This window comes from Periophthalmus magnuspinnatus, chromosome 15 (assembly GCF_009829125.3).
Source record: "Periophthalmus magnuspinnatus isolate fPerMag1 chromosome 15, fPerMag1.2.pri, whole genome shotgun sequence".
Lineage (NCBI taxonomy): Eukaryota > Metazoa > Chordata > Actinopteri > Gobiiformes > Gobiidae > Periophthalmus > Periophthalmus magnuspinnatus.
Window position 1 is genome coordinate 5,349,043 of NC_047140.1, and position 14,679 is coordinate 5,363,721.

The 14,679-nt window shown below is 43.4% G+C and overlaps 1 protein-coding gene across 2 annotated transcripts in view; it reads right to left on the bottom strand.

The window, feature by feature from the left end:
- The window catches only part of zmiz1a (zinc finger, MIZ-type containing 1a), a 169,656-nt gene extending 156,183 nt beyond the window's left edge, over window positions 1–13,473 (bottom strand). For both annotated transcript variants that reach the window (XM_033979147.2, XM_033979146.2), the window contains exon 1: window positions 13,323–13,473. The gene's annotated coding sequence lies outside the window, so the exon portion shown is untranslated. The remainder of the gene's footprint in view (window positions 1–13,322) is intronic.
- Window positions 13,474–14,679: the final 1,206 nt, after the last annotated feature.

Below are 14,679 nucleotides of genomic sequence, written 5' to 3' on the forward strand. Positions count from 1 at the left end.
TCAAGTAGGCATGCAAGAGATCAAACTCAGCCAACATACTTAACGTCATAAGCCACAGAAACACAACAGAGCAGTCATGATTAACTTTCTTTTATTCTCCTGTCAATCTCTTCAATGTTTTTGCTCCAGGCACTTGGACTGAAACTATACTCACAGCTAAACGTATCCAATATGCAAGGATTTGTCATTGTACACATTTGCTGACCTCACATCCATTTTCTTCCGCTTATCCAGGGCCAGGTCGCAGGGGCAGCAGTCTAAGCTGGGGCTCCCAAACTTCCCTCAGCCCAGACACTTCCTCCATTTCCTCCAGTGGGACCCAAAGGCATTCTCAGGCCAGTCAAGAGACATAGTCCCTCCAGAGTGTCCTGGGTTTTCCTCGGGGCCTCCTCCAGGTGGGAAATGTCCGGAGGCATTTGGAACAGATGCCCGTGCCTCCTCAGCTGACTCCTCTCAGTGTGGAGGAGCAGCAGCTCTACTCCGAGCTCCTCCGGTGTGACTGAGCTCCTCACTCTATCTCTATGGGAGCGCCCATGGACCCTGCGGAGGAAACTCATTTCCTTGTACCACTTGTATCCACAATCTTTACTGAAAGCTCATGATTTCACAAAGAATTAAAACAGTTTTGACTTTGGTTCACTGATGACAACCATTATTATGGGATCATTTTGGGGTTTTTTTGTTGTTGTTTTTTTTTTCCTTTTTGCTGACTGATATAGAAAAAGATGTTGGTTTATGCTTGGCACAAAAAATGCTATTTCAATCTATTTCACATTTCAGCTGTGTGCACCTGTGACTTAAAGAAAGTCTTATTAGTGGAGATGGGGCAAAGCCATAGTTAGTGCAGCTCAGCCCAAACAACAGATGCTGCACACAGAAACAACAAACAGCTTAATACCCTGCTGGATGAACGAGTGCAATGTGAATTTTAATTGGAAAGTGAGTGCATAAAGGGCCAAAGCGAAGAAGGGGAAAGATGGCGTTCTTGAGTCGTCTCCAGTGGTGTCAGGATTGGCTGCTGCTCCTCTCTCTGACCCCGGTGCTTGGAGGCGCACAGATCAGATCAGGGACACAGTGCGACAGATGTCTGCCCCGGCGTTCTGTTCCAGGCTGAGAGCTGCTGGCGCTAACACCAAAGAGGACGTGGAAAAAACAGCCAGAGCAAAATGGGCAGAGAGGATATATGGCAAAGAAGGAGCAGTGCAGAGGAGGGAGAGTGTGCCCCGGGCTCTCTGTTGATCTAACGTCACACAGCAGCAGGACGACTACTCTGTCGTGTCTGTCAGACAGCAACCAGTTTGGTCACAAAGTGACAGTACAAGTTTAGACAAACCTGGAGCAGCCATTCTTACCCTGACTGACCTGAGAGAAGGAACAGGAAGCCACGCGAGCACTAGATCAACACAAGCGCTTACACTGAACCAGTGCTGTAGACAAATACTCAGCTTCAGCACAGAGCTGAAGGATACACACACTCAGCTTGTGAATACACAGAGACAATGATCAAACTGTAGCAGCACTGATGCTTCTGAGACAAAACTCAATGTATGACCTCCGTACAACAGCTCTCACACTCCGCACTCGCTTTGAAGAGCAACACGCAGAAAGGAGATGAGATGGGAGAAAAAGGAAGCTAATTATAGCCTCACAGCAGGATGGCCAGAAACAAACTTGATTATCATCATCGTCAAGAAGGCACAAAGGAAACCTGCTGCCTCCCTCCTTCCACCACAATCCAATAGAAAGGCTTTTAGCCTTCGTAATGATTTACAAAGTGACAAGTCAAACAGATTTACTGTGACAGGCTGAAAGGGACCAGCAGCAACACCATTACAGCTCACGTGACCAGACCTCCTCACCCCTGCCCCCTGTGCCTCTGGCCCCCTGTCCCGCCAGCCCCCCTCCTGTCTGTTTCAGGGGACAGCAAAGAATAAGGCTGGCTCAAAAGAGACAGGCAACAAGCCTATTCAGTTCCCCCCTCGCTCAACACAAGCCCCCTTCAAACGGGAGGGAAAGGCTGAGCTTTGTGGAAGTTAGTTACTTAAAGCGACAGCTCTGGATAAGGATCTGCTCATGGAAAACCTGTGGCACAGAGTAAATGGAGATACCTTTGTACAATCCTAACACCATTACATCAGATGTAATGAGCCATGAATGTGAGGCGCTAACAATATTCTTCAGCTTCTGGCCTTAGTCACCATGCAACAGTTACTCATTTACTAAACGCTGATTAAAGATGGAACACATTGGGCAATAATTGGCCCAGACGTCCTATTTGCTCTATATGATCCAGCTATAGGTGCTGCTTATGCATACTAATAGCCTCAATATTACTGAGGACAGTCGATCTCCTGACTGACAGCATCTATTTGACTTTCATTTTGCGCTTCTAAATATGGAGTAAATTTATGTTTGAGCAGCACCAGTCCCTGAAGGCGCGAGTGGCTTCACTGCTGCAGTCGTCAATTTCCCCTAGCTTTCCTTTTCCCTTCCTTTCTTCTCTGTGGAAGGTGAAAAACACCTTGGCTGCTTCCAGCTTTGAAAACAGAGCCACCCTAAAACCATCAGAGGTGGCAGCAGAGCCATATGTGTGCTGAGAATTCTCAAGGAGTGCAGGCCCTCGGGCTACACAGATTCAGTTTCCCCTTTCTGGCTTCCAAAAACAAAGGAATTCCAGAGAAAATCAGGGCAGGACCTCACCCCGAGCCACTGCCACAACCCCCGCCTCTCTGGCTCTCCCACACACATCCAGAGGTGCTCCATAGACCTTCACTCAGCACACCTCCATGTGCGTAATAAGTCTGCTTTCACTGGGGCACTACAGTATAGGCCAGGTCAGTATGGGTCAGTTTATTGTTGGAGGGTACAAAGTGTTCAAATAAGGTCCATACTGCTATACCTTGTATCCTCTCTTGGGATAGCTCTTGGTTAGTCTTAGGTGTAAGAATATGACATTGCTTTCTTATGTTATTCCAACTATATATTTTATTAATATTTTTACTGTTAAAAATAAAGTCTGGCATTTCTTGGCAACTATAGTCAGTGTGTATTACAGATGTTTTTATATAAATCTCATAATCTCCCTTTGAAGACATTATTTTGCACAGCCGTTCTTAGTTGAAAAGTGCTTATAGATTTAGTATGAATCTGCTCTGTCCCAGCCTTAGGTCATGTCATTTTGATATATCAACTAGACACAATTTTGAAAATGTGACAAGCCCTGAACAGGAGAATGTAACAATCTGTCCGGACATAATTCATATTTCATAGCTCTGTCATGTCTGTTGCTGCCAGCACACTAACAGTTTTCCCTCGCTCAGACCACACAGTATTAGCAGGGCATTGAGCAAGAGCCTCAGGACGCTCCGGGCCATGCTGTGCTGTGGCCCCCTCCTCTCTCCGTCTTTCTCTCTCTCCCTCTCTTCCCCAAATATGAGCCAGTCAACAGACGTGTGATGTTCTCCTCACGTGGATCCTTAACAATGTCAACACATGCCATTCAGTTTCTACTGGGCTCCCATCGGGCAAGCGCTCCACTAAAGGTTATTGGATGACTGTAAAAGCAATATAGCAGAGATGTGTAATAACTGTATTAGACACTGCTAATGTATACGATCTGCGGCAAAGGTCAGTTGTACACTCAGAGGCACCGTGGCATTCACTTTGAACCTGAAAATACTTCAAATCAAATATTTCACAGCAAGAGCTTCTTTCAAAGCTACAGCGACAAAAAACACTGATATTGCTTTGCCATGTTTGCACATTATATGAGTAAAGCATCCAAACTAAAAGAGTTTAATGTTACATTACTAACATTTCAAACTTGATTTTGATACCAAGGAACAGACTCAATACCAATTCCGATACCTCTTTAGACAATAGAATGTGATTTACAATGCAGTCTTGTATCAGTGTAATCCCTCAGTCATGCAGGTTTGTTCCATAGTGGTCTATGGGCTTATACTAGTCTATGTGTCTTATACTTGTTCTGATACAGCTCAAGATCATTCTAAAACTATTCAGGAAAGATTCATTTCAGTCCTGTGAATGTGACTTTTTGAATATCAATACCTGCTGAAATAAGTATCTAGTTTCAATCCTAGTTTTAGTATTAGTATCTGATTTTCATTACTTTTGATGGCCCTACAAGACTTAAACCACAGCACGGAGAACCATAAGACCAATCCTATATATTCTTTGAGAGATATGGAAATAATCACTTCTGCCTTTGACCCCACCAATCATATTAAGTTTGTGGACTTGTTAAAGACACAAGGGTTAAATCGTGTCTGTAGCAGGGTATGAACCGGCAAAAGCTTGGTGAAATTAACGCCTCGCTTGTTTCTACTGTTGCCCGAGTGTATTGCAGCACACAAAGCAAATAACCAGTGGTTAAAAAAGTGCAAAGTACAAACAAGCTTCATTCTGTTATTGGCACTACTATGGCACGTTCTGAAACCTCTATAAACATGTATGTGTTGCCTTTTAAATAATAGCTTTCTTATTTTTTCACAAAATACATTAGCGTGTTTGTTGACAAAAGTACCAGACGTGTAATGTAATGAAAATGCTTCCTGTGCAGCAACATTCCATTCATTTGTTGTGTATGGAGTTAATTATGCAAACGTGTAGTTTGTTAGTTAGTTAAGATGCAGGGATTAGACAATTAGGATCGGGAATGAAATTAGAGAAATTAGAGACACTACTTTTACAGTCAATATTTTATCTTGGAGATTCATAAGAGCTGCACACTGTTAGTTTAACTGTACAAAGCAGCCACTTGATTACACTTTGTCATTGTCACAAGTCACTGGACAATGAATATCTAATAAAAATAATCATTACTTTGAACAACAGAATACATATAATCAATCAGAGCATATTTAAGTTAAGAATACAATAAACATATGCTTCCGTAATTAGATCAAATCCAATTGCAGTAGCTCAAGCACATTAGTGAACAATAGCTATAGCAGCAGGCTTTAAAGTCATAAAACACTGCGACCCTTGCTGTTTTGTCAATAATGTTGCCAGATAATTAAAGAGCCCTGGGAGACAATGATAAACATTGTTTAGAGGCTGATCCCTGGCAAGCGCCAAGCAGTGTATCATTGCTGTCTCCGGAATACACACGATTAGCCAGCTCTCATTACTGATATGATAAACGACGGCTTCCAGCGTAGCTTTAGTTTGCTGGAAGCATCTACTTGTAAAAGGGAGGAGATGAGGAGAAAGTGGTGATACACATTGGCCCTTTAATAGACCGGGGATAAACAAGAAAGATGGGTTATCTGTGCTGAGGGTGCAGATAAATAATGTTTGTGATATTTGCAGTTTTTGCTTCAAGTGTAACCCAGGTCTACAGCCAAATACACATTATGTTTTAATTATCAATTTGTTTTCATATCCTTTGACCTATAGAACGGCAGAATGCATTGCCAATGTATATGACAGTATAATGAATGGCAATTTGCATATAAAGACATTTTCATTCACATAATGCAATCATTTAGCACACATTCAGCTTACAGTATGTTAAATGCATTTAAATTATAGTATTTTTCAATTATTCAGCTAAACAAGATGCATAAGGCACAGATATTCCAATAGCATTATTAATTTGCAATGAACAAACAGAGCTATATGACTTGTTGGTGGTAAGATTGAAGGCATTACTAAGAACCAGTTGGTGAAAATCTAAAATCTATAGCCAGTATGTTTAGTTAACAATGCAGGTCCATTCCAGTCTTTTGCTTGAAGAATTGTGTTGGGCTTTTATACCCCTTTCTTTCTTACTTGTTCCTCTCCTCACGGCGCCGGCACTCCCCCATCCTTTTCCCTCCTCCCTGTGAAGTTAATTCTGTTGCTCTGCCCCAGCCCACAGCCCGTCTCTCTTTACAGTCGGTGTATCCACACAGAGGTTTAAAATATGCCCCTTTATCTGAGCCGGCCAGGCGGGAAAATGAAAGGGATGTCAGTCCTTAGAAGCCTGGGAAAGCGTCTGGCTCAATCGCCAGTGTCAGAAGCAGAGGGAGGGCACCAAATGGGCAAACACACTGCACACAGTAATAGACTTTTCTGTCACCGAGCAATGTCAAACAGCAAAATAGTCTGGATATGGCACTGTGGATCCGTATTATGTGGCAATATGATTTAGGGGCTCTCCGTAACAACCTCAACTGGCTTCATTAACTGGGCAAAAGCTTTAAAAGAAACAAGGCCTTGTGAGTGCTGTCCTCTGCTACTAAACAAATTTCATTTCATAGCCATTACTTCAGGATAGATACTGCCTCCCTCTACCGAACACACGCTGTCCCTTTGCATTAGTAAATCCTAGTTAATATACTTTGTCACAAAACCAGGAAGTATGTTTCCCCAGAGGCTTGTTGGAGACTATTGTGCCGCCCTCCGAGAATCTTTGCCATCACTCTCCATCTCCCACGCAACCTCCAGCAGAAAATCAGCATCACAGCACGCTCCGAGAGACAACAGTGAGACGAGACAGGGACCTGTTTATAGCACAAATGATATTAGCAACACAGCATGGAGTGTGATATCTTTATAAAGGGAATCGTTACTGACAATGTACAAGCAGATTTGCAGCATGTTGAGAGGAATATGACTGTAGAGCAGATGTATTTGTTTATAGAGATGGAGAAGATGGTGTATATATCTGTAATCAACATCAACTGTTGGTGATAAACTTTGGGGAATTTGATTTGAAAAAAAAGGATCTGCGCTATGACGATGGTGATTAAGGCAAGGAGATGGAGAGGCTGAGGTGGCTGTTCTGCTGCTGCGGTGAGGCCAGGCAGATTGCAGAGGGGTTGCAGAAAATAGATTGACAGGAAAATTAAGAACGTATCAGAGAGTGACATGAATGGTTTGAGCAGCAGGAGGATAGAATTGGCTGACACTTAATTTCAATTACAGGTTAGAAGTGTAATGTAATAAGTATAGTTGATTGTGGTACAGATACTTGCATTTTTGTCACATTGGTCAGCTCAGAGACACATCATTAAATGTAGCCAGCACTAAAATAAGACATGGTTGTGGGCAGACGACTGTAAAAGTAGAGGCACAGCAGTAGCAGTATAAGTTTTCTGTTGGCATAAGTTGTGTTAGTATTAGATCAGGTATAACCAGTGGCGGTCCATGGGGACACTGTAAGGTGTAAGGAGCACTTGAAGGAGGCTGCAGACTTTGCTCGCGGGCATGCTCGGGTATCAGGAGAGACAAGGCAAACACTGCACTTCACTTGGTGCAACGGTAAACCCACTGACCCAGCGTGAAGAGGGAGAGAGAGGGGACTAATTAGTGACTGTACTTACAAGTGAAAGGAGGCAGAGGAGAGAGAGGTAAAAGCAGGAGAAGGGTGGGGAGGGGGGGGGGGGGCAGGGGGAGCATACACATCCACAGTTGGAGGATAGGGACAATGAGTTTGTTTAGCTTAAACAGGATTTACAAGCCAAACAGACACACGCCAGCGCCACTCACTCGCACATACTATCTCTTCTCTTCTCCTGACTAGCCATGCCTTCATCTCCGTCTTGCCAAACACGACTGAGACAGACTCGGGGAGAATTTCATCAGCAGAAAAAAAAGTGAGGGTAATTGCTTGCGATGGTGAGAACTCTAGAGTGCGGGCGGCAGTGGATGGATGGATTGAGGGAACATTTTGTACCTCCTGTGCGGGCTCCAGCTCTCATATTGTTCCTTGGTGTCATTTATGATTCAAAGGTTCTCCGCCGATGGGAACAGGACATGGCCATTGTGACGTCCCCCTCTCTCGCACTCGTTTCTACATCAAATCAAACATGCATGAGGCTGTGACAGGGCAGGCCAGAACTTCCCTCTATCTCCATCTGAGAGAAAGCACTTAGACTAGAACTGTCTCCCTGAAATGCGTGGAAGAAAAGATCACTCAAGCACGTTTGTCATCACAATACTAACAGGCAAAGACACAAAACATATAATTATAGGGCAAATCACATTACTCCGGTTTAGTACGCATGCCAAGAGGAAAAGCCTTAACTTATGCGCGTGTTTAGTCAAGGATGGCTTTTTGAATTACAAATTTGGTGAACTAAATGCATTCACACACCTGAGACAAGCTAGCTAAGGAAGTTTCAGCGATCGCTTAACAATGCCATTTGTTGCTTTACAACTTTCAAGGCCAACGACTACTATTTATGTACATCGTCTGTTCTGAGTAACCAGCCGCAAAAATCCAACCGCAGTTCAAGGTCTGTGCTAGCGAGGGACAACAACAGTGTGTGTAATAAAAGGCATTTTTCGTCTTGGGCTGATGATCATGGAGGGTGAATCTAAATACATTTAGTTCATACAGTCTGAAATACAGTACCCAGCAGTTGCACTGGGTCAAGGAAGGCTACACAGTATTGCAGGGATACACATGTTTTCCGAATGTTTCTTATTGTAAAAGTGCACCATTCATAAAGCAAGCTTAGAATGGTCAAGCACCGAGAAGCACAAACAAAACCCAAACAGAAGATGAACATAAGGTTGAGCCAGTAGCCAGAGTTTTAAATTAAATGGATACAAAAATGTTAGATTTTTCAAACATTATGAAAAAGGTCAACATGTCAAAAGTCTGATTCAAATAGCTAGCATGTAAACAGAAAGTACATTCTCTACATCTACATCTGTGTCTGTGTGCTGCAATTTCTCAAAGTTACACAGCATGATCTAACTTTTGGCTGCTGTTACAAAGCTTAGGAAGTAGTTAAGCATCTTACACAGGGGCACAACCTCTGCTTAGCGAACAAATCAAACGCACCTCTGTAGTCTCCCTTTAAGCCCTCACTCTTGAAATGTGTCTTTTGTAAAAAACGCTGTGAGGCAACCAAGCAAACTTTTTTTTCCTTATTAAACGACTGAAATAGGCACAGTTGAAAACAAAAGGCACCACCGAGATGAAAAGTACTGCCAAGTCGAACCGCAAGTGAGACAGACGAGAGACGGAAACAAAGGCTGACTTCTGCTCAGGACACGAGTGGGTGGGATCGGGCTGAGACACCAGACAACAAGAATCCATGTCAAGTGAAACATGCACACTACTAGCCCCATTGCCTCGTACTCCACTGTACCATGTGAGCAGCGAGATGAAATGTCAGGCTGTCAAAACATTGATTAGCGTTCGCCAGGTTTTAAGTGCTGGCCAGGCTGCAGCTGTGCCGGCACATAAACGCGGTGAAATAGCTGAGTAACAAAAAACTAATTTCTCAGACACGACAATTAGGGTTTTCCTGACTGAGCATCCCCCTTTTAATCGGCCACATCTTGTAGCTTTGTAGAAAAGTTCAAAGACGGAGTAAGGTGAACTGCAGTACATGAATAAGTTCAATTAGTCATAGACTAAGTGGAGACATGTTGTGAAACTGAGCACAGCTTAGGGGGCCAGTGACTTCTAAGTTATCTACAGTTGAACATCAGTATTAGAACATTAATTATCATTATTATATAGTGTGAAAGGGTCAAATGTCAAACAATTTAACACTGGATGCAAAGATTCAGAAGTTTAAAATATCAAAATAGGGCAGAACAAAATAGTATATATTACACTCAATGTACGCAGTTTTCAAATAAGCAACCATTAGGCTACTTCAGCTGCGTCCAATTGTCAATAAAGCCTCATTGTCACTGATTGATTTATTTCATTCAATATTGTGATCAGGAATTATGGTTTAAATGTAAGAGATCCTGACATTGACAAGAGCAAATTCTTGGCATTGGCACAATAAACATAATTACATAATTGAATAAGTCCCCAATTTGCCCACTAAAAACTGTTGTCAAACAGCAATGTCAACCCACCGGTACATTACATTAAATCAACGCTTTAGTGCTATCAGGTTGGAAAACAATTAATCTTGGCACAAAACCAAACCAAGCCCGACGAGTGCAACCAATTACAAATGGCTGCTAAATAAATCAACAAAACAGCACTGCTATGGTGTGGCATGGTTGTAATCTGACAATGTAATACATCAGAAGTTGAAAGAGTGTCGCAGTTCAAATGCATCTCTGAGCTCTGTTAGCCACAACAAGTGTATGTGTGTGTAGAGTAGAACTGGGTTTATTGCCATTGTTTAGTCCTGGAAATGCAGTGAGCAGGATGTATCTGTAGCCTGCAGCTCAGCGGGGAAACTGGCTGCGCTGTTTGTTGCTTGTCCCTACACATTCAGACAGTGCAGTCCTGAATGAGCAGGCCTCTCGTCTTTACAGTTGACTGTGTAGCAAGAAGGAAATGGTTATATTTGCATAGGCATTAGGCATATTGCTATAGCAGAGAATCTGGTCCTACCTAGGCCTGTAAAGCGACTAAACAAATTATTTGTCAACTAATGACATGCCCTACCAATTGATTAAAAGGGTGAGTAGCAAAAGCTCTCAAAAGAATACTACAACTGCATCTGAAACAACTACTTATACAGAAAAGTACAAGGAAAAAGTGTATTTATATGTAAAAAGGCAGATTCACTCCCAAATCTTCAGCTAATCCACTCCCTACCTTCTCCTTTCTGCTGTTGTCCTACATAAATATTTAGAATTAGATAATTATTAGTCAACTAATAATCGACTAAACAACTAAAAGAATAGGAGCTCTACCATTGAACAGAAATACTTGGATCTTACACAACTGGACACTTTTCTTTGTTAGTTATCTACTTCAGTCACCAGTGCAGTGCAAACAGCTTAGTAGCAGACATCACATCATTGTCCAAAATTAGCAACAGCGAGTTATTAAAAAACTCCCATCTTCAACAATGCATGTCGATGTTTTGATTTTGTATTAAAGGGTAAACTCTCCTCCACACTTGTTGAGCTGACATTATCACCCTGCACCATTATCCCGGGTCTTTCAGAACCCTTCAAACTTCTTTTCAAAGTCCCTTTCTCTCCGTTCTTTAGCCTGTTTAGTGAATCAGACACTCTCCTGTCTTGTCTGGCAGGCTGGCTGGCTTGCTGGTTTTGCGGAGAGGCCCCAGGAGGGACAACAGAAGGAAGGAAAACTCGCACATAAATACTCGTCCAACTTCCAAACACTTGCAGATGGCTCCTATTCCTCGCCCTCTTTCTTTCACAATTTATCAGGTAACCAGCTCTCCAACAAGTGTGCCTTTTTTCTTCTTTTCTTATTCTGTAGAGATGACTAATGCTCCTTTAGTTTGTCAGAAGGAAGGGGGGAAAAGTCAAACAGGACTAATTAATGTGGTGCCTCTGACAAGTGTTGCTACAAAAACAATTTCATTACATCACCAATTAGAATTACAAGAGAGACTGGAGGGTGCACCCATCTGAAATGTGTTTACTTCAAATCATACACAGACACTGGACAGAGGAACAGTCGCAATCCTGTGCAATCGTTCTGCAAGTCTGGCAGCCTTTGTTGGGCTCGTAATGTTTATTTTTGAGTGCAAGTGTGTCAAGCTACAATGGAGTTTGTCGCTGCAGGTGCTACTTATGAGTTTAGCGCGAGCTTGTAATAGTAGCAGGCTAATGGTTATGAATGAGATCTTGCTAAGTCAACAAGCACGAGGCAAAAGTCTCTGCAGAAACAACGCTATGGAACTTTTAGCGTGTGCTCTATAGATAGCTGTGTGCAACTGTATAGTTTTATTGCAGTCAAGTGAAATTCATTCATTACACAAGTATCAGTTTGAGTAGTACTACAACCGTCTTTTATAGAAGGTTTATTTTTATGACACTGCAAAACACTCAAGGCATTTAGTCAGCTGAGCAAGTAGTAATGTAAGTCAAATTTCATGGAAAATCTTTGCTCAGTGAAAGAAAAAATACAATTCCAGAAAATATGAGTTTCAGAAAAGTGCGTCATAAAACGTTGCATTATTGACCCTTATCAGCAAAAAAGGTTCAGTTTTCTGTTTTTATTTTTGAAGCAAACTTAATCCCTGACCTACAGGAATGAAGACATTTCTCAATAGTTTTGATTCATCTGTTGACGCACACATCACACCATAACAAAGCTTAGTGATATGTTCTCGAAAGATTACTGAAAACACAAGCACGCAGGTTACTTTTCATGTCTTGCTTATTTGATTACTGATGAATCTACCTTTTACACGAGGAATACTGAACAATAAGTCACTTTAGCTCATATAGTAACTTATGCAGTGTTTTGTTTTAGATAAAGTTCCATAGTGTTGCTTTAAAAGTCTTGTTTGATCGCTCTGTAATGAAAACGCGCTAGTCTACACTGTCTCCACCTCCTTCTCCTCCAGCACGGCGGACACCTCCTCCTCCTCCTCCTCCTGCTCTGCTGCCAGGAGCCCCTCTCTCTGCCGCGCTCTGCCCCGGCTGGCCTCACATCCAGACGGAGGAATTTAACGGGGAGGGTCCGCCCGCCAGACTCAAGGCACAGTCAGCCAGAGAAAGGGCTGCGCGGAGTTAAGCAGCTCGAGAGGGGAAAATGTGCCGTTTCTATTCCAAAATCACGCTGAAATCCTCAACAGAGCGTGCATGATTGACCTGCCTACAGGGAAAGGTTAGGACATATGTATTACACGCATTATCTAACGCACACAAATAACAGGGAGCAATTATATAAGTGGAGAGGCATATTTACCACACTTGAGACCTCTTTAAAGCTGCAATAACCTCACATTGGGTGGCATTGATCTCTGAATGAAACCTGCACGGATCTAATCAGCACTATCAGCGCTATCAGCTGCACTTGGAGCTGCATTGCATCCGTCTTACTTAACCAAGCTCACAACAAAGGTAGCAGACAGCATGCTTGGCTAATTGCATTACAACAGGTAGCCGATAATAACCTTAAAGGGAGTCGACAAGCCTAGACAGCGTGCGGACTGTTAGCTAAGTGACATACATTCTCAGTTTAGCATCAGCAGTGCCATCAGCTGACGGAGAGCGCCACACGGTCAGTGCGCACACGCTACCACGCAGCTAAACACGGAGTTTAAACATCACAAACGATCCCACGCCGCTGCTGTGACATATTCCTGCAGACACACTGACTTCAGGGCTATTCCGCTCCACAGCCATTCAGAGAAACACGGTAAAGCGGCACGCGTAAATAATGGACGCCGCTCAGTGCGCGAAGGAGAATCTATGCGCCCTCCTGACATCTATGTGCCCTCCTGAGTTCATCCACGGCTGGTAAAGGTTTGTAAGAGGTCAGCCTATTGTTAGCAGGTAGTGTGTGTCCAGCAGGGAAGCCGAGCGAGCCCCATCTTGGCCAATGCGCGCACACATTCAAACAACAGCGCTGCTCTCCTGCAACAACGCACAAAAAGATAACCAAGCCGCAAACTTACTTTCAGCGTGGAGCTCAGGGTAAATCCGTGTTTGAGTTAGGTGTAAAAAAGCTCGTGTTTATGTGGTTGCTCCTCTCGCCTGCGCGCTCTCCACTCCACAAAGACCGACGTGAGAGCCCCGGAGACGATGTGAGTGAGTGACTGAATCAACTACCGTAGAGCACGGCAAGTTGAAGTGTCAGATTACACTGGCTATTCAGTTACCAGAGAGCCGTGCTTGCGAGGAGGGAGGCCGGAAAACGCGGAGTGGAGTCCCGCGGAAGGAGACAGCCGGTGGTAAAGGTGTAAGTGCACGCTAATGGCGCGATAACAGCACGCTCACACAGACACAGAGGAGAGGCACAGCTGCGCGCTTTGTGCCATTATGGACCAACCAATCTCTGTCACTGGAAACACTGATGCATTATTCATCAAGTGGCTTAAGGAATAGATTAATTAAACTGCTCTTTTTCATTTTATTTACCGATAATTAAAAAAAAATGTAATAAAATCAAATAGGTTATAAATAGCTCAGTCTACTGTTATTTAGTATAACTGATAAACACGAGGTATCTGCTCAGAAGAAATTGACCGTGGACTGTAAAGATTTTTTAAAGTACAAAAACATAATTAGGTATTTATTTGAATCAAAGTGGCTGTAACTGGATTAAGACTCTGTAGTTGTCGCCTAGTATTAATTTGAAATAATTACAAAGCTATTTTCATCCTAAAAATGTAGAGTAAGTTGTTTTCAGACCTTGCCAAACGTCATTATCATGCGTGTGCTCAGATTTCCCCTCTGCGGTCAGTGCTGCCTCTCTCTGCCTTGAACCCTGGTGAACCTCGCTCCGCTCCACGTCGCTCAGCTCCAGCTCCGGAGTTTGCGTGTCTCCGGTCTCTGGTGGAAGCCTCGGAATAACAAAGACGTGTTTGAGAGCAGCGCAGGCCGGGCCAGAGCTGACGTCAAGGAACAATGTCTCTCCTCCACACGCACGCTACCTCCGCGCACGCACGCACGGACAAAACATGCACACAAGCTCTTCCTTCTCAGGCAAAGCTGAACTGCCCACAGGGAGGGCCGCTCTGCTCGCAATGCATCAGATAGGATCACTCAGTCCTCATGCTGTGGCTTCACACGGGATTATTCTAGAGCTTTGGTGGAAAATAGCAATGCATGGAATGGTGGTCTGCAAAATAAACTAAAAAGAATGAATTGGCGATGTTATGTATATTGACAGATAAAGCACAGTCAGTCCAAGGGTCAGGCCTCTGGCAGCAGCAGAGCCTGGCCCAAGAACAGCCCTAGTCAGGCCAGGTTCCTCTGCTCTGAGAAAGGGAAGGAAGAGGCTGAGAGCTGCTTTCCTGCCTGGAGGCTCCT